General features: G+C 38.2%; 1 protein-coding gene across 1 annotated transcript in view; it reads left to right on the top strand.

Moving 5' to 3' along the window:
- Window positions 1-6,338: 6,338 nt before the first annotated feature.
- Window positions 6,339-20,823, top strand: part of LOC107601343 (zinc finger and BTB domain-containing protein 46-like) — a 77,995-nt gene continuing 63,510 nt past the window's right edge. The window contains exon 1 of the mRNA XM_016293503.1: window positions 6,339-6,608. The gene's annotated coding sequence lies outside the window, so the exon portion shown is untranslated. The remainder of the gene's footprint in view (window positions 6,609-20,823) is intronic.

Raw genomic sequence — 20,823 nt, 5'->3', positions numbered from 1 at the left:
AGTGTAAATGTCGGTTTTGGTTTTTGTCAGCTGCCATTATCGTCACATTGCACCTTTAGATGGACACCTCGTCTCTGAGCTCCCCATAGAAAACCGCAGCGTCGCTGAATAGAACAGACACACACCTGGTCTCCCTTCGCATCCCCTGACAGACTGGCAGAAACAGAGCACTATTCAGCTCGCTGGCAAATTGATAGTGAAAGGTGGGGGGACGGTGCTTTGAAATCCATCCATGCTATTTTTATGACAGTTTGTGTTTATATATATTTTTCGCCCGCTTGTTTGACGTGAACGATTATTGCGCTTCACAGCAGGGGGGCCAGAGTAAAGACGTAATTAATTTCAGACTTCAGAAAGTATTAAAGGATGCTATTTATGTTTCTCCTCCTGTTGTCACAGTTCAAACGCGTGTCAGCACTTGGACTCCTTTCTCGTTCCCTGTGCTGACGTTTACGGCAGTGTTTTCTTTTAATTACGCATCTACGGTCTGTTTGTACATGTGTTTGAGTGCATTGATGAGTTGAAATGTGTTTGTAGTGGCCTAAATAACAAAGTTTTAGGGCTGCAACAAGATACCTACCCTTGTAAAAAAAAGTAGTGTGCTTAATGGCACTGAATGTACACGTGTAGTGTACTTCAAATCTTAAAATGAATCTTCAAATCACCCAAAAATGAAAATTCTGTCATTAATTACTCACCCTCATGTCGTTCTAAACCCGTAAGACTTAAGATTAAGATTTTAAGAGAAAACATTTTTATGCATTCTGAGAGCTCTCTGACCCTCCATAGACAGCAATGTAATTACCACGATCAAGGTCCAGAAACGTAGCAAGGAGATCGGTAAAAAAAAATCCATGTGACATCAGGGGTTCAACCGTAATTTTACGAAGCTACGAGAATACTTTTTGTACAACAATTTGTCTCCTCCGTGTCACCGTAGCGCTATTTTGGAGAGTATCCACTGAACGCAAACAGCGTATGCTATTCTGTGTCAGCTGCGTCACGCGGATACGTTGTTTTCATTCAAATCAAATTGTAAACAATGTAGAAAACGATGCAGCTGACACAGAATAGCAAATGCTGTTTACATTCAGTGGATATTCTCCAAAATAGCACCAGGGTGATGCGGAGGAGATGAATTGTTGAATAAATTGTTCAAACGGGGAAGTCGTGGCCTAATGGTTAGAGAGTCAGACTTGTAACCCAAAGGTTGCGGGTTGGAGTCTCGTACCGGCAGGGATTGTAGGTGGGGGGAGTGAATGTACAGGCGCTCTCTCCCACCTTCAATACCACGACTGAGGTGCCTTGAGCAAGGCACCGAACCCCCAACTGCTCCCCGGGCGCAACAGCAAAAAATGGCTGCACTTTGGTGTGGATAAATGCAGAGCACTAATTCCGAGTATGGGTCACCATACTTGGCCACATGTCACTTCACTTTAAAGTCGTTATTTTAGTTTTCTTTGCGTACAAAAAGTATTCTCATAGCTTTGTAAAATTACTGTTGAACCCCTGATGCCACATGGATTATTTTACCGATCTCCTTGCTACGTTTCTAGACCTTGATTGTGGTAATTACATTGCTGTCTATGGGAGAGCTCTCAGAATTCATCAAAAATATCTTAATTTGTGTTCCGAAAATGAAAGAAGGTTTGAAACGACACGAGGGTGAGTAATTAATGACAGAATTTTCATTTTTGGGTGAACTAACCCTTTAAGAGTATTTTTTTAAATAACATACTGAAGCACATGTAAATTAACTACTGATTCTTAAAACCCCTTAAGCTCTGGGGCATTTTTTGGTATTTTCACCTAAATTTGACATACTCAAATTCAAATGTTTACCCTACACACATACAGTGGAGGAAAAGTCTGTTATTCAGGTTCTATTAGGTCTAGCTCTCTGCAACTTACTTTGTTTGATGCCACTAGATGCCAAAATGTACCAGAAAAAAAATCTTTCAAATAAACAGGAGTAATTGCATTATAAGTGAAGCGAGTAAAATTGTCCTTTTTTGCATTTACAAGTGTCATTCTGAGTTTCCTTTGCAAAAACAGGCTTTATAAAGCACATTACCCCCAGAATCCTATTGTACTATGTGCCATAAGCACTTTTCTTGATTATTGATTGAATTATGCTTAATTTTTATGCTTTTCTAAGTAGTAATATACAAAATGGCATAAACGAATTGGACCAAATTTCACATTTTGTGTTTTCTACAATCAGTTTTGTTCTTTCAGGAGACACAAGACTGTATAAATTATAAAATATATCTGGTCTATCACAATCTAAAATAGAATCCACATACTCCAGCTTTATATCATTCCATTTATGTGCATTCTGTATTGGTCTACTGTTCGGAGCATGTTTTCACCTCATCACCTGAGCCCTGCATCACCTGCTGCCTCACCTGCCTGCATCCTGGAGACAAGATGACAACTCCTCCATTTTGCTGAAGCTGCCTATTGCTGCTATCTGATCTTCAGCACGTGAAACAAACAAATAATGGTTCATCCACACAGCACTGTAATAATCAATATATATTTACTGAAATGCATCATGCGCTGTACTTTTCTGTCAATAAAGAGTTTATCAGATTGTTAGCTGTGATTTCACATTTCAAAATATAGATTCTATCAAAAACGGAGCAAACGCACTCATAAACCCTCACAAGACATTCCTCTCCACGGCGCCGCACAAGGTTCTTCATCATCTATAACTTTTATTATAATGTTCATAGCTTTTATCCAGCCGCCCATGCCTTAGCCTTTCAGTGTGCCATTATTGCCTTCAAAACAGTCCAAAAAACTACAAATCCCGATGCTCTCTCTGACCACCCCCTCACCCGCCCCTCTGTTGACCCAGAGGTGTCAAATTTCACAGCTCTGAATGGCCGCTGAGCTAGAGTAACATGTAATCTGACCTACTGCAGTCCACTGAGCAGCACAGAGTTGTAAAAGATAAGAGCTGCTGGCCGGGAGCGCTTATGATTGGGAGAGCTCCTGTTTGGCAAAAAAAGTGTTCTTTTTTTCCTGGTGCGCGTCTGGACAAAACACTATATATCTCACCGATGGAAGCACGCAGAAACATGACAATGGTCTTGTTTGAAAGAAGAGACCCTAATCTAAACGATAATATACCGTTTGTGGCTGTTTACAGCTGACTGAAGCAGTAGGACGAGTAGGAATGTGACCCATACGAATGTTTGCTCAGAGGTAACAAATTTCACATCGCGATTCTATTGAAGATCATTCGATCTGTTATTGTCACACAATGAAATAATCTACAAAGTCAAATTCCTGAGAATGAGAGCTTTCTTGTGATATATGACTTGTCTGTGAAAAATATATAAAATAAAAATACACATTCTTAGGAAAATGTTTTCGCAATCCTTAGGCGGAAATTCGTGTGTGGGACGAATACATTTCTAAGCTTAATTTTACTGCTTTAGGTATCATAAAATAGAGTTATGGTATTCTTTACAAAGAAGAGACTCTAAGCTTTCAAATGAACCAATATATGGGCTGATACCATATAAGTAAGGCTATGTAAATGAAGCATAAACATTTTTAACGATTTTGAACCCGTATTGGGGTCCGCAGAGTTTAATGCACTTTATTTTAACATTATAACAGTGCACTTTTAAAAAAAAGTGTACCTAAATGTCTTAAGAAAAATAGTCATGAAAGTGTAAGTACACTTAAGTGTTTGCTTATATATACAGTGGGTACGAAAAGTATTCAGACCCCCTTAAATTTTTCACTCTTTGTTATATTGCAGCCATTTGCTAAAATCAATTAAGTTAATTTTTTTCCTCATTAATGTACACACAGAAAAACACAGAATTGTTGACATTTTTGCAGATTTATTAAAAAAGAAAAACTGAAATATCACATGGTCCTAAGTAGCAATATAACAAAGAGTGAAAAATTTAAGGGGGTCTGAATACTTTCCGTACCCACTGTATATATATATATATATATATATATATATATATATATATATATATATATATGTGTGTGTGTGTGTGTGTGTGTGTGTGTGTATACATATATATAGGTACTGCAAAATATATTTTGGTTTAAAATTATAATATTTAAATTATTAATTATTTGTTGAAGTAAATAATATAGTTTATATTAAACTCTCTAATATTTAATTTAGCTGTTGGGACTATTGTCTTACCTAATTTTCTATATTAGATTTTTTTTCTCTTATTGTTCTCTTTAATATAAATTTAGACTATAATACATTTACATTTATTTGCAATTAAAATGCAGTTAGGTGCCTGAAAACATTATATTCAGTTTTCAAGTATATTCTTTTAAAGTATATTTGTTTTGTATTAGTACTCTTTAAAAAAAAAATGCTAAGGTGTACTTCTTTTTCACAAGGTAATTTTTAAAATAAAACTAGCATAGAGTTTTTCTAGCATAGAGTTTCTACTGCTAGCAGGACTGTCTGAGCATATTTGTTGAGAGGTTTTGAAAATGATATATGTTGTCTGGTCACTTCCCTATATTTATGTGTGCGCAAGGCCTTCTTTGGCCCTTGTCCCTCTGGCCCGGCTTTGATGAGTGTTCATGATATGAATTAATAAATACGTAAGAGGGCTAATGAAGTTTGAGCCCCATGCTGGATGGAGGGGGATGGTGTTTAAGAGGTGGCAGGATAAAAGGGGGCGTAATCAGGCAGACTGTGTTGAGTCAGGCAGATTGGCAGACCGCTGTTGGCGTACATGGACAGGCAGACGGATAGAGCAAGGGAGAAAAGCAGCTTGATTCTGACACGGATTGCAGATGCAGAGAGTGTATTACACGCGTGCACAGGAGCCTAAGACAGGAGCCCTGCCACAGGTCAATGGGTTTAATCCACACACACACAAACCCTGCCTGACACACGCTCCGATCCGAAAACGCGCACATGTGCAATACAAAATGGCCTGACTGTTGTATCTCAGATTAAGCGGTGAGAGACAGCATTAAAATAACAAAAACTGGACTGTAAAGTTGAGCCATTCAGATTTTAATGCATCTCTAAGAACATGCAAAATGAGCAAAAGTAATCACGCCTCCTGTGATTTGCATAAGTACGCAGGTGACACCTTCCGCACAGATTGAGAACACTGAGAGCGTGATGACATGCCACTAGGGGGCGCGTGTCACTCTCACGCACAGTGGACAAAAGCGTGTAGCAGCCGCGCACTCACGCCTACACGCGCCTAAGCGCACAGACGCTCCCTCATGCAAATTCAGCAGTACTCAAGGAAAAACCAGCACATCCTCTATATGAACTGGACACTCGGTTTAAACACAGCTCTGGTAGACAAAAGGATTGTAAACGAGCTATTAGCTAAAACAATAAGAGAAAAATATAGAAAATTAATTAGTAAAGACAATAATAGTTGCAACAGCTAAAATAATAACATTTCAACATATAGCCTATTATAAAATATATTATGTATTATATACTGAAATATGTATGTGTGTGTGTTTGTATAAATAATATAATATTTTGCTGAATCTTATGTAATTCTAATAGTATAATATAATATAATATAATATATGAAATTATATAAGCATGCCAGCAGACTTTTTAAGCAAACTAGTGAATAAAAAATAAAATGATCAGCCACAATTTTATATTTAAATGTCGTACTTAAATTGACACTCTGATGATACATTTAAGATGTATTTTATAACATACATTTAATATGAAATATGAATTATAATTTTATATGAATTCTCTCTCTCTATGTGTAGTGAGAATAAACAAATAAAAACAGTTACAGTTTTATATTTACAAGTTATGTATATAAATATCATATAAATATAACTGACACAAATTGCTCAGATAACATACAGTACATTAAAAATAGCAACAACAGCATTATATATATATATAGAGAGAGAGAGAGAGAGAGAGAGAGAGAAGCGAACTAGTGAAAACAAAAGTTGAGTAAAAATAATTTTGAAAATATATATACACGTCATGTACAGGTTATAAATAAAATTGACACGGATTGAATTATTTTGATTGTATTTTGTTATTTACATTTTTTTTCATACAATTATGTTTGCTATTTGTTTGAGTCGAAATTAAATTCACCCGTATTCCACCTGTCTTATTAATACGCTAAGCATCTTTACACTAATAAGGTGGGCATGTTGCCCTCTGTATATTCATAATTGACCTGGAGGCTTCATGGCTGTATGAGTTCAGCTGGAGCTGTCCAGGGTTTGATGGTGAATGCGAGCGTTTGCCTCATTTCCTGTATTTGACTCTCAGTCGAGAGAGAGAGAGAGAGAGAGAGAGAGAGAGAGAGCTAGAGACACACACACACACACACACACACACACAGAGGGGGAGGTTGGTTCCTGATACCGAGACACGGAAAAGCAGGGGAGGGAGAATCACAGAAAAAGACGAGCGTGGAGAGAGGGAGAGAGGGAGACAGCGAGCAGGGGAATTACACTGACCGACACACACGCGTCTCCCCGCTGACTGCTGACATTGTTGACGTGCTCACTCTCTCAAACCTGTCACGAGCAAAATACTGGAGCTCCGAAGCATCGACATCGCGCTCCCCCCAGAACTCATGGGTTAACAGGTATGCCTCTCTCACCTTTCCACTCTATCTCTAACAGCCCTTCCTCCCTTCTGACCACCGCACAGGCTTCACTCCCAGCGCTTTTACTGTCATGCTTGACTTGTCATCTGGATGTATGGCAGAGGCATGAGCTCGCGCCTCAACACAAGCATCCAGGTAAGTTGAAGTTGTGAGTTTCCGCGAGGCCGGTGCGTTTGCGTTATTTTCAAGTCATTGAAGTGGTCTGCGTGACAGCAACCTGTTTGACGTCTCCAGGTGAGAACATGCTCACGACAGATGATGCACGCGCTGCGAACAGCTGTCAGATGTGCAGTCATTCATTCAGGACAGAGTTTTATTGGAGTGATGGGAGACTTTCTTTTTTTTTTTGTCTTGTCAACCTTTTGAACGCGCTTTACTTCACATTTCACCAGGAACTTAATAGCCTACTGTTTATATTATAACATTTTCCCTAAGTTGTAATCCTAAAACCATGTCCTTTGGGGATCAGTGCATGTGGTGGTGGTATTTAAATGAAAAGCTCAGCTTTGGCAGGCAAGGGTTTAACCCCACTCTCTCCTCCCCTCATTTAACCTCCAAAAGGGGAATTTCTCCAGCTGGAAATTTCTGCTGCGTCAACACCCTAAACCTACTACCCCTTTTTTTTTTTGGACTCACTTTATTATTATTTTACGTCCTGCATAACTGAATCCATGGACTCGGAGCCTAATACTTCCCTCAACTTGAAGAGAGCGGAGTGTATTCCAGTGTTCGCTGAGGGAAGCGTTAGGTGACACTAGCGCTGCTCTTCGGGTTATTGTCTCTTCCCCCCCGTCTGCCCCCTTAAAGCTGGTCAGTTCCGTCTTCCTCCATTTTCTCCTCGCTGACGGCTTGGTTTTAAGGGGAGCGACCCCGCTTGTTTGACTCAGCGGAGCATCAGCGGGTTTACAGGTAGACGTCAACAACGTGTTCGAACGCGCGTCTCTGAACTGATACATTTGAATCGAGCGTTACGCGCAACAATGTAGCATTCAGCGCGTCTGTCAGAAGAATGTGGCACTCTGTATTGATTATTATGACGCTTGTTTGCTACAGGTGCACCCGAATCTGATTGGTTAGTTGGAAATATGTGTAACTGTTCAGGCGAAAATGTCGAATTCAGACTGTTAAAAACAATAAATGTTACTTATCAGCGCATTTATGTGTGAAATTAACTAGTTTAACATATATTACGACATATAAGAAGGTAAATAATTGGAACCGTCGTGCTTTTTAAAATAACATTCATGTATTTATGGCATTGTAACTGTCTGCAGTGCAAAAAATGAGTCAGTTGAGCAGAAGAACTGGTTATGTAAGGAACTGTCCTCATGCCCATCTACATAGAATGAAGCCAGTGGAAACATGACAACTTCCTTTTGCCAATCACATTTGAGGTTTTCTCCACCTATCTGACACCCGTGACCTCCGTTTTCATTGAATAATGAGTTAATTATCATGCCAGTGGCATTATTTATACTATTGTTGATGTACAGATTGTAATGCGTCTTGATGTTAGTGGTGTGTTGGTGTGTGTGTGTGTGTACTGGTTTATATATCCTGGTGGGGACTTAAACCTGACTACACACAGACTCATGGGGACTCGTGTCATGGTGGGGACCTAAGTTGTGGTCCCCATGGGTACAAAAGCTTATAAATCATACAGAATTAAGTTTTTTGAACATCTAAAAATGCAGAAAGTTTCCTGTGAGGGGTAGGTTTAGGGGTACGGTTGGTGTAGGGCAATAGAATATACGGTCTGTACAGTAGAAAAAACATTATGCCTATGGAGAGTCCCCAGAAGGATAGCTGACCAGACTGTGTGTGTGCGTGTGTGTGTGTGTGTGGTGTGCCTGACGATGCTGGCAGGTGTCTGTCGTAGCAGAACAGCCCGTCCACCCCTATCTCTCTCCTGGGATGGAAAACTGTAATTTTAAGGTAGCCTAGAATCATTTAATGACACCGTGTGCTGGACTTGTTACTGACCAAACCAGGGCAATAGATTCTCATATGGTCTTTTTATCTGTTATATGCTCCGATAGTTTCAAACTGTTATTAAGCACTAAAATGTGGTCTTTTCTTTGCTTTCTTCTGACTATAAAGTGTGTAGATACTCCACAGAATTATAATGAGAAGCACTATCTAACTTTTATTCTTGCAGGTAAAAGTATAGTGATTGTGTTCCTGCAGCTCGTCTGGTAAAGCATGGTGCTGACAGCTCCAGGAGTTTGATTCCCATTGAGCACACAAACGCATAAAAATATACCTTCATAAATATACTTTTTAAGGCACTTTAGATAAAAGCATCTGCCAAATGTATAAATGATAGTTCTTCGATACACACACACACACACACACACTGTATTTGTGTATTCTTTATAGCAAGAGCTCTCATTCTAGAGGGCAGTGTTGGTGTTGCGTGTCAGGGTCGTGTCCAGGTGTTTTTGTTTAGTGGAGAATCCATGTGTTTGTGTGTAATTGGGAGAACATTTTAGGCAGGAGGGGACTCTGGTACACTATATGCATATTGGACTTCCTCACAGGTGTGGTTGTGCTGTGTCAACAGAAAGCAGGGGAGGGGAACTGGTTCCTACTGCATGGGGTAAAGGGAAGAGACGGGCTGAAATAAGAATAAAGATCAGCATTGTGTTCAAGGGACTGCTTTAATGAAGCCAAAATATCATACCTGTCCTCACTCAACACTTAATAAGCTGTTAAAAGAAAGTTAAACTTTATTGTCGGCTTACTGTCATTACCACAAAGAATAATTTAACAAAGTCATCTGAAATGACCACTAGTGGCAGTAAAACACCAATAACTTTTATTCCTTTTCAAACATTATGATTACAGGGGAGCTTTATTAATTAATAAAGACTTATTTTTACACGGTTCCTTACACAATACTATGTTTTGACCTCAAAACACTTTTACAATAGTGCATGATTGGTAAACTAGTAATTGTGTTATTTGCATCACATAACAAGCTCTATATGTTAGACTTTTTAGATGTTGTAAACGTACTCTGTAGCGCACCTGGTACAGCATTACTTTGAGTCCGATGAAAACATGAGAACTGATAAAAGTGCTCAAAGATGCGGAAGCAAGCAAAAATGGCATGTTTGCTTCAGCAAATGTCCTTTTATCTCACATATGCTTTTGTTCGCACTATTGAGTAGGTTTGAGTTCAGGTTTAGTGTAGATGGTGTATTTAATTCAAGTACGTTAAGTTGCTTTGAAATAATCTGTATTGTATAAAGTGCTATATAAAAAAGGTGAATCGACATTAATCGTTTAGGTTAACGCCTCTCATTAGACATTTAATTTCCAATCTGATGTGATACATACAACAACCCACATAATAAAACATGGTCAAATGTAAGTGTCTCATATTCATGTTGCCAGATTCGCTCACTGGACATTTCACTTTGAAGGTGTTGTGTAACGTATAATATAATTTTGATGAAATATTACCACAGGCATATTTTTACAGTCAGTATGAGTTGGACTAATTATGGAGTCCATGCTTAAAACAAACAAAACAGCAAATGAATTCCCCATAGACTTCCACAGAGTTGAAAGTTTCTATTGAAATTGACAGCATAGAAGTTTTCAAAAGAACTGAACTTGTATTTAACCCTGGATATTCTTTTAATGTGCTGAATTATGCATGTCAGCGCCTAAAGCTCAAGTTGCCTTATTTTATATTTTCCCACTTTATATGAGGGAGTCCACCATGTTGGCGTTTCTTTTAATTGTTTGTACTGCTATGATGTTTAAGCATACATGTTTAACATGTCTGTGGATGTGCGAGTGTATCTTGAGGGAGGTTCGAGCAGTTAGTTGAACAAGAAATTGCAGTGTGGTGTTTATTCAGGGTGGTTGCGGTTGTTAATCTGAACATTTGCACAGAAAGGCAAGATATGGGGGAGGAGGTGGCTGATGGTGCTGAGGGATAGAGGGATAGAGAAACAGATAAAGAGGGGGTAGTTCAACTGGCCCTGGCCGTGTGTGTGTGTGTGTGTGTGTGTTCATGGAGAACGGGTGCTGATGTGGGGGGGCAGGGTATGGGGGTGCAAGCTGACACGACACACAGCTGAGTGTGTATGTATGTGTGTGTGGGTGGAGTGTGTGGAAGATGGCTGCTCTCCCCGGGCTGTGGGCTGTGTTGTGTGGGTAACAGGTTAGAAAGCATGAACCTGCTACAACACTGGGGACCTGCTTCTCCCCCTCACTTTAAAGACCACACAAAGCCCAATATACTATTTATCAGCTTGGAAACACGCTGTACATTAAACATCTGTACAGTGCGTGTCTGATGCCTCGCATCAATATTTAAAGCTAAACGCAAACATGACTGTTCAACACACAATTGTTGCATTTAAATTTTTTATTTTATTTTCACACCCTCACACCAGATGTGCAATCAAACTCATCCCTTACCAAAAAACGAGGAGTTCTTTTGTGTGAACGGGGATGCATACAGGTGCGCTTCACTCCCTCGATACCCTTTGTGTGTGTGTGTGTGTGTGTGTGTGTGTGTATGGAGTGACAGCTGTCCTCATCAGCCACTTAGATGTGTTCATCCCCCTAGATTAGGCGCTCGGTGTGTGGGTTAAACCGGAGCCGACCTCCCTGGAACCGCCCCACAAAGACCTGTGTCCTCAGGTGCCTTGTGAATATTTCAGTGGGGGCTCTCCGGCTGTGTGGAAAGCCCTGGGGGAGAAACCGAGTGGAAAAAAAGCCCCTGGAAATGAGATAGCATACCCTGGGCAAGCGCTTAGCAGTGGGCTTTACATTTCTAGGCTGAAAAAGAGGATGTGGTTGTGAGGTTTTTGTTTCAGGTTTTTCCTCTTCTTTTTCTCCTTGCGTTCTCTCGGATTGTCCATCTTGTATAATTGGTAATTCTCTCTCTCTTTCTCTGTCTGCTGGTGAAATTCAGTCCAGCTTGGTGGTTCGTAAATCGCAGCGTATTCCTGCTTTTGGGTTTGAAAAGTAACAAACACAACGCACACACAAACTCGTTTACAACACCCCCGCCCCTGTCACACTCAGTCATTTCTGGCTTACTTTCTGACCACACGTGGTCTTAAATACAGGATGTTTACACACGGGGAGGTATGCTAACCCTCACCAGTTAAAACCATACTTGTCTTCATCCTCTTCAGCCCCTTTAACGTGGTGATTATGGGTTTAGAGTAAGTAGACTTTATCTAATGTACATCCTTGCTCAGCTTCAAATGCCAGTGTTAAATGAAGTGTCACATATTGTAAATATGGCATGTGTTTGTGACGGTTACTAACTTTTCTCCAGCAGTAGTGTCACACATTTGTGTTTTGAGGACAGTGTGACATCACACTCAAACCGAGAGATTCAAATCGGGTGACCCAGAGAGACACGCGCATTCATATTTACACAAACTGCTATTCAAACGGTCTCTGTATTTCACAGTAATCTAAATGATCACAAGTATGATCAGGGTTGCCAGATTTGCATTGACCAATCTACCTTAAAAATAACCCAAATGACTTAGCTAGCTCAAAAACTGGCCCAAATTCTAAATTCTAATTTTCAACAATTTGAAAATAAAATATTTACAGTTTTAAGAACTAATGTTCTGATGCAACTCTTCTCCTTCTTGGTGCTTGTCATGTATTTCTGTACACAGGCTCCTCTCATCTAGTACAGTTTTATCAGAAGAAGAATATAAATTGGTAGATTAAAATACTTCAGTACAAGCTTTACAGTCAAATATAATACATGCAATATGTCAAACAATTAACCCACAAAAAAACAATCTACCCACAGCAACAGTTAAAAGTAGCCCAATTACATAGGAAAACTGTGGACTTGGCAACCCTGATTATGATACGAGTTTACCGTTTAAATAGCCACATAATGTCACAGCACACAATATTCATTTATCCCAATGGATTATGCATTCTTTGCATGCATTCACACTTATTTTGCCTCACGTTTCATGCATTCAGCGTATGTGACTAGGTTAAAGGGTTAATTCACCCAAAAATGAAAATTCTGTCATCATTTACTCACCCTCATGTCGTTCCAAACCTGTATGAGTTGCTTTCTTATGTTGAACACAAAAGAAGATATTTTGAAGATTGCTGGTAATCAAACAGTTGGTGGTTGCCATTGACTTCCATAGTAGGAAAAAAAATACTAAGGAAGTCAATGGCAACCACCAACCAATCTTCAAAATATCTTCTCTCATACAACTCATACAGGATTGGAAAGACATGAGGGTGAGTAAATTATGACAGAATTTTCATTTTTGGGTGAACTATCCCTTTAAAGTTACATTTTCAGACTTGTAAAACACTTGTAAGCTGGTTAGTTTTGCACTGATATGTAGTATTTTGGTTTACAACTGATTTGTTAGGCTTTTATTTGCAGCTCCAGTAGTTTGTGGTGAATGCTAATTTGGACATCACTATTACTACAGTTCCCAAATAGATTTTATCAAACCCCTATATTTAATTGAGCCAGTAAGCAACCGCATATGTATCCTACCTAGCAACACCCTGGCAACATGGTTTTTACACAGCGAAACAGCTTGAAATCTCAGCTTTTGAAATTGCCTTGAGGATCATTTGAGGAGACATATGTGAGATTACTGGGGTCTTTTCTCTGGAGAAACGCCCGAGGAGCAGCTTAAGTGTGTAATTTCTGCGCCAACCAGAACTGCAAAACTAATTTTCAAATTATTTTCATACACACTAATGTTCCATTGTTTGGACAAACAGATAGTCCCGCCCTAAACTCATGCAGTTGGTTGAGTCAATGTTGCTGTGTCAGTCTGGTTGAGATGTTCAAACAAGCAGAGCAGTGTTTTCACAGCACCACAGAGACATACTGTTATACTTTTCAAGGAAATCAACCTAAAAATGACTGACTTACAGCCGTTTCTGAATACTAAGCTTGGATTAGAAAAGAAATTGTTAAAAAGCTCCATGTGCTCTTCAATGAAAACCGTTTCTGTCAAGGAGTAGCAAAAATAATAGAGCAAACAAAGAAAACGGGTATATTTTAGCGCTCCGTTTTGGACAGGAAGACTATTACCATTTCAAACGTTCTCAGGTGAATCGGTGGACAGTCGGTTGTCCACTTTCCATAGCACTTTTGTCTGTCTCTTAAAAGCTCTGTTTATTTTTCAGAAGATGGTTTAGTCTGTCTCTATACTTTTCATCCCATCTTGTCTGCCAAGAGCTAACCATTAAGGGAGGGTGGAGACACTCCCAGCGCTAACACATTTGCCCCACAATACCACAGAACGCTTTTCCTCCTCACTGTGAATTTCAGAAATCCATTGCAATCATTGTTAGGGCGAAGGTTTCCATTCTTCAAGACCGTCTAGATCTGTGTCTAAATGCGAGCTTTGAAAATTCCCAAACCAAAAGTCAAAGTTGGTTTAAATTCGTGGTGCACATGGCTCATGTTCCCAAATCCCCAACTGCAGTGTCGCAGTCTATCAGATCCGCACTGCCTCATTGCTTAGCAGGCAGTAGATATGTCACAGACATTGGAAGGCCTCTGTTTTTCCAAATGTATTGTGTGATGTGCCGATCTGCATTAGTCCATTATCAAGGGTCGGTGTAATCCTGAGAGGAGTTCATCGCCAAGTGCTAAAGTGCTGTTAACAGGGCCTGTTTAACATTCAGCACTTCCCCCTCAACATACAATTATTCCTCTGCTCTTGCTATTAGCATGTAGCGTTTGTCTGCATGCTTTTAATTGAACTGATTTAATGCCAGATCAACTAGTTTTCGTTAATTAGTTCTGTCTTAAAAGTGCCATCAGAACATGAAATATTCATCACGGTGAAGAGGTACATTTGTGGCGGATGGATAAGTGTCTGGTATGGGAAACTCTCAAACGTGATGGAAGCGATTGCGCTGGCAGAAACCTGGGACTGCCGCTTTTGCTGTAATTTTCCTCTGTCTTGTCAGTTGTCAAAGTGCTTCGATAACAACTTGGATTTGCACGCTGTGACAATGCGCAAAAATTGCAGTCTGAATAATGTACTGCAAAACCCGTGTTGTCTTTGATGGACGATGTCAGTCAGTTATGGACCGTGTCCTTCATGCTTGACTCCTTGATCGCCAGATCTGCTTTCCAGCCCTCCCCAATACAGTGTGTTCTTTATTGTAAGTCCTGGAAAAGGGGTGTTGGAAGTGGTACAGGTGTGCCCTCCGTGGCCCCATTTCTCTTTTCTACCTAGATTAAATAAAAGCCCTGATCTCACTCTGGCTCCAGCTTCCACGCCCTGCTCTCCGAGACTGAACACCCCCCACTGCCAGGTGAGCGTGCAGCAGTGCCAAGCTGCATGAGAAAGTTTGTGCTGCAATTATGTTACGGAGGAATGGGTTAGCTGTGAAAACTGTGACACACTGTGTTTATTTTATTTTACTTTATTTTACTTTTTACTTTACTTTATTGTTTTCTGAAATTTTCAGACCTCCTTGTTTATTTATTTACTTGCTTACTTATCTACTTAAGTAAGCAAGGTTAAGGTTAAAAACTCAAGGTGCCATCACAGTATTTTTATTTTTGTTAAATGACATGATAAAGTTTAGGGTTAGTTAAGATACTACCATTCTTAATCAATATTTTTGTCTTGTTTTATCTGAACACACCTAAATGAAAAATTATGCAAGACTGAATTAAGGTTTTTAATTGTTAAGTTTATTTTCTGGTTTTAATTACAAATCAAATAACATTTAGTGAACTTTATTATTGGGAATTTTGTATTGAGCTTTATTCTATTCTACTCTATTATATTCTGAACTTACCAGACCCCGTAGCACCCTCTGGCAGCCCCCACCGACTTCATCATTTGCAAAAAAATGTGTGTGTGTGTGTGTGTTTTAATTCATGGTTTTTCTGGACATTTAAATTTTTGTATAATAAAGTGAGAAGGTTTAGGGTGAGTTAAGGTACCGCCCCATCTTAATCAACATTTTTTTAATCTTGTTTTTCAGTATAAATATCTGAACGTACCTAAAACATTCAGTTTTAATCATACATCTAAGAGCTTTATTCTTGGGAATTTTCTAGTGAGCTTTATTCTTTTTATTTTATTTTATTTTTACTTTTCAGACCACCTAGCACCTTCTGGTAGCCCCCACCGACTTCATCATTTGCAAAAAAATGTGTGTGTGTGTGTGTTTTAATTCATGGTTTTTCTGGACATTTAAATTTTTGTATAATAAAGTGAGAAGGTTTAGGGTGAGTTAAGGTACCGCCCCATCTTAATCAACATTTTTTTAATCTTGTTTTTCAGTATAAATATCTGAACGTACCTAAAACATTCAGTTTTAATCATACATCTAAGAGCTTTATTCTTGGGAATTTTCTAGTGAGCTTTATTCTTTTTATTTTATTTTATTTTTACTTTTCAGACCACCTAGCACCTTCTGGCAGCCACCACCGACTTCATCATTTGCAAAAGAAAATAGAGGTTTTTTTAATTTATTCATGGTTTAAAACACAAGGTGCCACCACAGTATATTTATGGGCCTTTTATTTTTATTAAATGAAATGATAAAGTTTAGGGTCAGTTAAGGTACTACCACTCTTAATCAATATTTTTATCTTGTTTTTCATTATAAATATCTGAACATACCTAAAACAAGATCCGTTTTCTTTAGAAGAAAAATTATGTAAGACTGAATTAAGGTTTTTAATTTTTAATTTTATCTTCTAGTTTTAATTATAAATCTATTAATATTTAGTGAGCTTTATTCATTTTATTTTATTTGATTAATTTTCATTATTTTATTTTTTTCTGAACTTTTCAGACCTCCACACTTTGGCAGCCCCCACCGACTTCATCATTTGTAAAAAGTGTCAGTTTTTTTATTTATTCATGGTTCAAAACACAAGGTGCCACCACGGTATTTTATGGGCCTTCTTGCTTTCTTAAAACGAAATGCGAGGAAAGGAAAGCCATGAAGGTCCTCTCCCCCTTCCATCCCACCCAAGGGGTTGATCAGAGAAAGTGTTGGTTGGACACTCGAGACCGATTAAATGAAATGATAAAGTTTAGGGTCAGTTAAGGTACTACCACTCTTAATCAATATTTTTATCTTGTTTTTCATTATAAATATCTGAACATACCTAAAACAAGATCCGTTTTCTTTAGAAGAAAAATTATGTAAGACTGAATTAAGGTTTTTAATTTTTAATTTTATCTTCTAGTTTTAATTATAAATCTATTAATATTTAGTGAGCTTTATTCATTTTATTTTATTTGATTAATTTTCATTATTTTATTTTTTTCTGAACTTTTCAGACCTCCACACTTTGGCAGCCCCCACCGACTTCATCATTTGTAAAAAGTGTCAGTTTTTTTATTTATTCATGGTTCAAAACACAAGGTGCCACCACGGTATTTTATGGGCCTTCTTGCTTTCTTAAAACGAAATGCGAGGAAAGGAAAGCCATGAAGGTCCTCTCCCCCTTCCATCCCACCCAAGGGGTTGATCAGAGAAAGTGTTGGTTGGACACTCGAGACCGCCACCTCACAACGTGGGAATGTGTGACTTTCTTTAAAATTAGGTTTGTGAGGTGGGCGGTGTCGCAGAATGATCGTGATCACCAGAGCAACACGCTAGCCCTGCTATTCCTACTCCACGCAGCATGCTGCAGCTTCATCGCTTGCATATTTCGCCCATCTTTAATCGAGCAACGTTAGCCTCTGCAGGTGACACCTGAGCCGTTCGTTGCGATTCAGAGCGTTTTGTGGTGAAATGTACAAAAGAAGGAAAAACAGACAGTATGGGACAGGAGCGAAGCGTCTGGTGACAGGGTTGACTCTTGGCCACACTCGTGGTTACCATGGCAACACAAGCCTGGGTAAAAACACTGGCTATTGTTAAGCTATACTTGATTATCAAATATGAAACAAAAGGAGCTCTTAGAGATAATGAATTATTCAGTAGGGTCATATCAGCCTTGAGGAAGTTGATACGTAATGTTTTATGGGTTAATATAAAATGCATTAAAATCTGTTATAAGACTTGTAAGACCCGCTAATCGTTAGACTCTCATTCTCTGTCTTTCCCTTCTCGCTCAGTCGCTCGCTTCTCTTTCTTTTCTCATGTTGTGATTACAAATTGTCAAACCGACTAAGTATAGCCACAGTTGTGTTTCTCTTCATTTTCTCCCACCAGTCCTCAGCAGACCGAAGACAAAGGTGTGAAAATGCCCCTGTGTGACAGAAACACTGATCATAGGACTCAATATAGGACTCAGCGATAAAGATGACACAGTGACAGAGTGAGAGAGTTTAGGGCCGGTTAACGGTTCTGTTGCTTGCATCAATAGTTGTACCTTTTTTAGCATAAATGTCTGAACATACCTCTAAAACAAGACCTGTTTGCTTTAAATGAACAATTTTGTAAGATTGAATCTTAAATCAGATAACATTTAGTGAGCTTTATATTTAATACAAGAAAAATGATTAGCTAGTTTAAGATTAAGATTAAATTTAAGATATGTTGTTTAAAATTAATCTTTAATTTATGTGAAAATATATTGTTTTGTCCTTCGAAATTTTCGTTAGAAAAGAAACAAACAACAACAACAAATAAAATAAATAAATAAATAAAAAATACTGAAAATTCAACACGGTAAATGTATTTGTATTGTTTGAAAAACTGAACTTTTGGTTTTGTGTGGTTTATTAAACATCAAATTATACTGATTTAAATATGTAATCCTACATTTAAAGAGTGAGATATTTTAGGGCCAGTTAACGGTACTGCCGCTTGCACTTCATCAATATTTTGTATCTTTTTTCAGCATAAATGTCAGAACATACCTCTAAAACAAGACCTGTTTACTTTAAAAGAAAAATTACGTAAGATTGAATTGAATTTTTATTTTCTAGTTTAAATCATAAATCGGATAACATTTAGTGAGCTTTATTTGTAAAACAAGAAAAATTATTAGCTAGAGATGTGAAAAAATATGCTTGTTTAAGATTTGTTGTTTTAAATGTATCTTTAATTTATGTACATTTATTGTTTTATCCTTAGAAATTTAGCTAGAAAAAATTTAAAATACTGATTATGAAAATGACTGTTTTACATCTTTCAACAATGTGAATGTGCTTGTATTGCTTGAAAACTTAAACTTTTTGGTTTTGTGTAGTTTATTAAACATCAAATTATACTCTTAAATATGTAATCCTAAATTAAAAAACAGTTAACGGTACTGCCGCTTGCACTTAATCAAGTTTTTTTCCCCCCTTTTTCATACCAATTTTTTGTAAGTTCAAACGAAGAATGTAAATGTTTCCTAAATCCTAAATGTTGCTAAAAATAAAATTGATGTTGAGCTCTATTAACTATGAAAGACTTATGAGTCAAGTTTGGCAGGTTAGCACCATATGTATACTGTATATATATATATATATATATATATATATACAGTGGGGAAAAAAAGTATTTAGTCAGCCACCAATTGTGCAAGTTCTCCCACTTAAAAAGATGAGAGAGGCCTGTAATTTTCATCATAGGTATACCTCAACTATGAGAGACAAAATGAGAAAAAAAAATCCAGAAAATCACATTGTAGGATTTTTAAAGAATTTATTTGCAAATTATGGTCGAAAATCTCTATATATATATATATATATATATATATATATATATATATATATATATATATATATATATATGTGGTAGATGCCTGCCACATTTGACCGCTCCAGACATGTTGATGTGTCTTCCATCTTGGAACAGTCAATGTGTTACTTAGCTTTAAGGTGCCACAACATTGCGCAGCCTCTGGATATAATAAATAAAAATTCCTAAAGAAATTGGATAAACTTTCACAGATATGAATGTGTTGAATGAATTTAGCAAAATCATCTGCTGAAGTCTATTGCAGATATAGATATTCATACATGCGTATTACTAGGGTTGCAGACATACAGGCAACTTGCTCTTGAGTGTTTACCGACCTGCGTTGACCATTCCAATATGGCGGACAGCTTACGTATAGCAGCCCGTAGAAACAGACGCTAACAGGGCATCTACCTATACAAATCTATAGTTAGTACAACCTGTTAGTTCCTAACCAGCCAATGCAGCAACCATTCAGATGAAGCAACAGTTTCTGCAAACACTTTATGAAGTTTTCCCAGTGTTTTTCCTTGTCTGCTGCTCACAGTAGCTGCTAGTGAAGGACTTGAGAAGTATGTAATCTTTGGGATGTTGAAATAACTTTTCTTAATATGCAGAGTCAACTATAATTAAGGCATTTGTAAGTTGATTCCCCAGAAAAGCATTAACACTGTGGCTTTTAAGCTGCTTTCAAAACATTGCTCTGTTTGTTTGAGCATCTGACCAGCCCAACACAGCAACAGCGACTCGACCAATGACATGAGTTGGGGGCGGGGCTATGTGTTTGCCCGACCAATGGCAGATGGGTTTTGAAGTGTAATTACTTTCAATGTTCTGTTTCTTGATGTTAGTTGCAGAAAAGTCACACACCTACTGTATAAAGACAGAGAGAGATAAAAAAATGCTACTTTTTCAACATCATGATCAGCGATTTGAAGAGGGGCAACAGTTCATTAATAATCTGTGAGGTCATGCAGTTTTCCTCTCTGCAGTTTCTTTCTTTCACCGCCTATCTGTCTCTGTTCTCTGCCACCCCCTCCTGTTCTCTCCCCGTCAGTTTAGTATTTGGCGAGCTGTTAGTTAAGGGTTGTCCAGTACGGATGATTTTCAGAAGGATGCCAATGTTTTGTTGACAGCCCAGCAGTCATGCTACAGACACCCCCTCCTTTCTGTCCACCTGCACCTCTCTCTCTCTCTCTCTCTCTCTCTTTCTCTTTCTCTTTCTCTCTTTCTCTCTCTGAGTCATTGACAGGAGCCAGTGTTCCTGATTATGACAATTAGCTTCCTGACAGACACCTCATGCCAGGACATGTTTGTTTGCGTGTGTGTGTGTGTGTGTGTGTGTGTGTGTGTGTGTGTGTGGTAGTTTTAATCTGAAATTTGAAAAGCCTGTTAAATCACACTTTTAAAGAGATCCTTAGAGAAAGAGAATTTGAGAGTTAGCTCTATCTATCTATCTATCTATCTATCTATCTATCTATCTATCTATCTATCTATCTATCTATCTATCTATATATCTATCTATCTATCTATCTATCTATCTATCTAT

Source organism: Sinocyclocheilus grahami, unplaced genomic scaffold (assembly GCF_001515645.1).
Source record: "Sinocyclocheilus grahami isolate Dianchi unplaced genomic scaffold, SAMN03320097.WGS_v1.1 scaffold303.1, whole genome shotgun sequence".
NCBI lineage: Eukaryota > Metazoa > Chordata > Actinopteri > Cypriniformes > Cyprinidae > Sinocyclocheilus > Sinocyclocheilus grahami.
The sequence above is the reverse complement of the archived record's forward strand: the minus strand, read 5'-3'. Positions and strand labels throughout refer to the sequence as shown.